Source organism: Mus pahari, chromosome 14 (genome assembly GCF_900095145.1).
Source record: "Mus pahari chromosome 14, PAHARI_EIJ_v1.1, whole genome shotgun sequence".
Classification (NCBI taxonomy): Eukaryota; Metazoa; Chordata; class Mammalia; order Rodentia; family Muridae; genus Mus; species Mus pahari.
In genome coordinates, this window is record NC_034603.1 from 32,140,344 (window position 1) to 32,146,068 (window position 5,725).

A 5,725-nucleotide genomic window follows, 5' to 3' on the forward strand; every position below is an offset into this window, starting at 1 on the left:
TCCCGCATTGAGGATATTTGACACAGGTATGCTCTCCCGCATTGAGGATATTTGACACAGGTATGCTCCCCTGCATTGAGGATATTTGACACAGAAGTCATGCGGCTGGAGAATATTTCTCTTAGAGGAAGCCTTTAGAACTGGAAGTCTCATAAGAGAGGCGTGGTCATGTTGGTCTGATGTGCTGCTAAATTGTCCCACCCTGTTCATCTTGCTAGATTGAGTAGAGAGGCTGTTTCTACAGAAGCATTGGGTATTATAAGTTACTGTCCTTCTATTGTCTGCTTTGTGAATCAGTAGAAGAGAAGAGCTAGAAGATGACAGACACAAAATTCTGATAAAGAGCTGGAGATATTTATTACCCTGATTTGATCAGTACATAACATATGTATTCATATTGAAATATCACGGTGTACCCTATAAATATGTATAATTACTTTATATTATACAAAAAACATAAAACCATGCATAACGAGATGGAAATGTTCGCTATCTTGATTTATCATACATCATATACATGTATGAAATTGTCATACTGTACCCCATAAATTTGTACAACTAAAATAATAATTTTCCAAAGTCATAACTATTGGGTATTATCATTTAAAAATACCTTTTTAATTTACTTGATGAGAAGGCATTTAAATGCTCATGTTTTCATGTCATTGGCCCCTGGTTAAACTGTATTGGGAGAAGCTGACCTGAGGTGTTTTGATTACAAAAAATCTTCAGGGCGATCATCCCAAGAAAGACTGGGCAAGCACTATCAAGCCAGGGACAGGATGTTGTAACCTGGGCCGTCTTGAGAGTTTCCCTGAAGACTTTGTAGCCTCAAGGTGGACCAGTACCAGGAGGAAGGGTTTCTGCCTGGGGGGACACAAACAAAGAGAGACAACTAGCCTTGCTCAAGAAGAGGGGTCTTTCAAGAAAGACCGTGGAGCAGAACCCCAGCAGCCAAGCCTTGATCCATCTGGCACTGTGCTGGACATCCCACAATACCCTCTATTTACAACACTACTTTATGTGGATGGACAGGAGATCTGGAGTTGAAGAAATCAATGAATTCCCATTCCAACTCTCAACTCATGGCGTATACTCATTGTTTTCTGTGGCCACATAACCCCTTTTTATTTTACAAAGAGCTGTTTCCATTTCAAAGACATTAACTCTTCATTACACAGTAAAACATTTTCTCCCATTCGCCACTTGCCTTTTGGTTTCATGGTTTCATTTTTGTGATATATAGACCTTTCTAATTTTTATACGGTCCAATCTATCCATCTTTTCCCTGTTGCTTGTCTGTTCAATAAATCTCTGCAATACCCAGATCAGAGAATGCTTATTCCTGTGTCTTTCCCACCAGATTCTTTTCGGTTTTATTTCTTCCATTTGCCTCTTTCATCCATCTGGAAGGTATTTGGGCTCAGAGCATGGGGCAGAACTCTAACTTATTTTTTTTTCCTAAGAAGACCCCTTTCGCTCACTCTGATGGGTGTGGATTTTATTTAGAAGCTGATGGGGAGTCTCTGAAGAAAGCCGAACAGGGCAGGGATGTGGTGAGGTTTGCTCTAAGGGCGGGCTGCTGCCTCTGCCACTTGGAGGTGCATGCAGATGAATTTTGACTATGGCTATCCTGAAGTTTCTACAATAATCCCTATGGCATCCACATCATCCTGGAAGGTTGCCTTTGTTTTTCACAGGTTAAAGAAGATCCATGGACACTTCAGGAATGCATCGGGGAAATGCATCAAGAGTTTGCTCCAGTTCAGCACTTGCCAGAAGCTGGCCCAGAGACATTTGATGTGTGTAAGAGACCAGCGAGGTTCATGTTAAACAGCCATTCATCTGCATTCTTTGAGCTCAGGCCTGATATTGAGTTAGCTCTTCAGAAAGCCATGTGTCTGGTCCATATTATCTCAGTTCCCCCCAGAACTGCCTCTCTCCATTAAGATTTAATGCCTTTCCCTAGCTTTTATCTAAGGGGTGTGCATGAAACTTCCATTTTGAGAATCTTTCTGTATTCTTCATTAAAACACATGGCAGCCAAGGCTTGGTTTTTCTTTGTCTGAAGAAAATATTTTGCATGCGTTTTAAAGTTAAAAGAAAAAAAAATGTTTTTTTTGAGAGGAGATCTTACTAGCTGTGGCAGCTGACACTGACTTTGAACTCACTATGTAGACCAGGCTGGTCTCAAACTCATAGGGAGCTGATTGCTTCTGCCTTATATGTGCTAGGATTAAAGGCATGTGCCACCAAGGCTGTCCTTGAAGTTAAAATTTGTGTCAAATTCTTCTTGTGACTTATGAGCAATGGGCATAGAAATCAATGACTAAAAAGCTTCCAGAGAGGTCTGGGGCCTCGTCTGAGTTCAGATTTCTGGAGGAGATAGCCATAGACTGAATGACATAAAGAACAAGACAGTTCTGACAGCTGGTGAGTTCAAGGTCAAGGTGGATCTCAGCATCTGGCTTAGGTCTCGGTTTGCCCAGGGATGCCTTATCTTATTTCTTTCTAGGGATTACCCCTCAGTGTATTTTAAAGCAAATGTTAATCTCATTCATGAGGTCTGTATTCCTTAATACAATCATATCCCAAGTCTTCACTTCTTTTGATATAATCCCACGAAGGCTTAGAATTCCAACACAGGAGTTTGGGATACATAATCATTTATTGCATAGTGTATCCTTTGAGATCCACCTGGTTAAGGATTCTAGAATTTACCTAATAACTGATATGGGCTGTAAGATATGGTAGCCACGTTGTCTACCTGGCTACCTTCTTTGCTCTCCACCAGCTAGGAGTGGGTGGTGGGTCAAGCAAGACTTCAAAAACATGAGCCAGTGTGGTGACATGTCACACCCAAACCATCACACTGGAGTTTCAAGAGTCAGGTACGTCTGTGTCATTGCTCAGTTGGTAGAGCACCTGCCTAACATGTAGGAAACCCTGAATTGGATTTTATCCTCAGCATTGCATAAAACCAGCATGTTAGATGCCTGTAATTCCAGCATTTGAGAACTACAAGCAGAAGAATCTGAAGTTCAAGGTCATTCTTGGCTACAAAGTAAATTGGAGGGCAGCCTGGGCTACAGGAGACTGTCTTAAAAACCCAACAAAACCAGACCAACACAATGGAATATTGGTAAGTGATGTCGTTGGGTTAGGGCAGCTAGAGCCATTTAGTTAGGTATGTAAAAGATAGGGTTTTAAAAGGTCTAAGCAAACAGATGTTCACTCTGAGACGAAGAGATCAACCCAACCTAAGTTAGCCTGGGTGGGGCTACCACACCATTCCTGTCACACTAATCATTGCATCCATTGCTTTGGGGGTGATGGCCCTAGACTCAGGGTGAGTGTGTAGTGAGGGAAGGGATTCTAGGGAGTAGCCAGTACTTCAGCAAGTCTGGGCCTGTGGGGGGGTGGGGCGGCAGTACTGGGGATAGAGAACGGGCCTCCTGCAAGTCCCTCCACTGCCAAGATAGTGGGAGGAACTTCTTGGAAAGACATGAAAGCTAAAATGTACGGCACTGGGAACTGCGTGGAAGCCATAAACAAGAACTTCTACAGACTTCTTCCCCGATTGGAAAAGTGCTTACCTCCTTGGCATCCCAACACACGGATGTAAACGTAAAATACAAGTCGTGGGTGGGAAAGGGAATGATGTGGCATCCATTCTAACTCTTGATTTCCCCTTGCCCCCTTCAGTGCAGTGGCAGTATGCACTTTAGGGAGGGAGTCCCCACTCAGAGGGATCTTGCCAGGCTTTGGGAGGAAGGATGTAGCCTTAGGAGCAGTTTGAGGCAGGGTACTGATTACTGTCCCCTGTCATATGAAGACAACGGAGTGGAATAGACACAGCAGTTTTAAATGAAGGTGCTTCTCACTGTCACTTCTAGGAGCCGTCAGGTTGTTCAACTTTCTTGGTTGTATAGACAGAATATTCCTTAAAATTGTAAAGAGTCTGGGGTACTAGCTCCTCCATGTCATGGAGGAGAAAGGCCATCGTTGTAGTATTTTGAGTTATTATAATGTCTATCCCTCAAATATTCAGGGAAATGAAAATGTATCCTGGGGACATAGAAACTTCTCAAGTGGCCTACAACCATTCCTAACTCCAGTTTTAGTGATCTAAGTAAGCCCTCTTCTAGTTTCTGTGGAAACTGCATACATGTGGTGTACTTACTACATACAGGCAAAACACCTACACATAAAATAAAATAGAATAGGATAGAATAAAATAATGATTTTACTTTATGTGTTTGCACATCCTACATGGCTGCTCAGAAGCACTTATAAATCTAGTTCCAGGGGATCTGAGGTCCTCTTCTATGTATATGGTTCCCACATAATCAAGTAGGATCACATATAAGCACATGCATAAAAATAAGTAAGTAAATCTTTGCCTTTAAAGGAATGCTAGTATTTAAAAATTAATACAATGAATAGTATATTAATATAAATATAAATTTTAAATAAATAAAAGTATTTTAAATAAATACTTTGTTTTTAAAGGAACACAGTGATGCAAGCACCTTTAATGTTGAGACAATTATGAAGAAAGGAATGGGAGAAAGGTATTTTTATTGAGTGAGAAAACAACTGAAATCAACACACATACACACACACATACACTCATGCACACAAACAAACACATACACAGACACACCACACACACACACACACACACACACACACACACACACACCACACACCACACACACACACACATACACACACACACTTCACAATTTTGTCTTTGTCTTTTTAATTGCCATCCAAGGGTAAAAGCGAACATGAAAGCACATGGAAAATTCCAGGGCCTGAGCATTTTGTCTCGCTTCTCACTCTAGGCCATCTTAAGTCTGACTGCAGTCCCAAGGTATACGGTTTCGGATTGAATGTGGGACAAGAGGCCACACAGACAGAAATTAGTTTCGTGACTTCCGTTTGAGCTCTGCTCTCTCCCGTCACAGGTAACTTAATTCAGTCCGCTTAGCAGAACCTTCAAAGCTGCACAGCTGAATTCTTTTCCTTTCTTCCCACTGTGGCTGATTATAAAACAACAGCCTGGGCCAGGTGTTGGGGTCTGGGAGGAGAGATGTCCTGTTTGAAGGGGCTCTTTTAAGTCTCCCGTTATCATGGGGGCTGTTGTCCTTGTGGCTCACCCCCAACTTGGCACAGAAGGGACTCTTCCGTGGCTCTGGGGTAGCACACCTGATTGCAGTGCGGATTTGGCACCAAGGCTCCTAAACAGATGCGCGGGCTCCGCCTCGCATTTGGCAAGTAGCCCAGCATCTTGCTTTGATGTGTTTCCTTTCATTCAACCGGAGGCTTGCTGGGGCTGGCCAGGGCAACCTGTTAGCTACCTTCCGACCCTTGCTGTGGGCCCCAGCAAACTGGAAAGCTCCTTCTTGTTCCATTCCCAGGCTATTACAAAAGTCCCAGGTCCATTTAGGTATCTCATATTTAAACATGCCTTTCCCTTCCTTTCCTCTCCTCCCATCTGTCTCCTTCCCTCCCTTGTCTCCCTCTCTCTTTTTCATCTGCTTCAAACACCATCAGGGAACCAACCTGTCCACTCCCCTTTCTTCCTGTATCCCAAGTGTCCTGGGCATCCCTCCCTCCCTCTTCTTTCCCCTTCGACTCGGAACATCCTGCCTCTTGCACATCACTTTGTCCTTTTCTTGCCCCTTCCATCGTCTCAAACCATAATTCTTTCATTGTT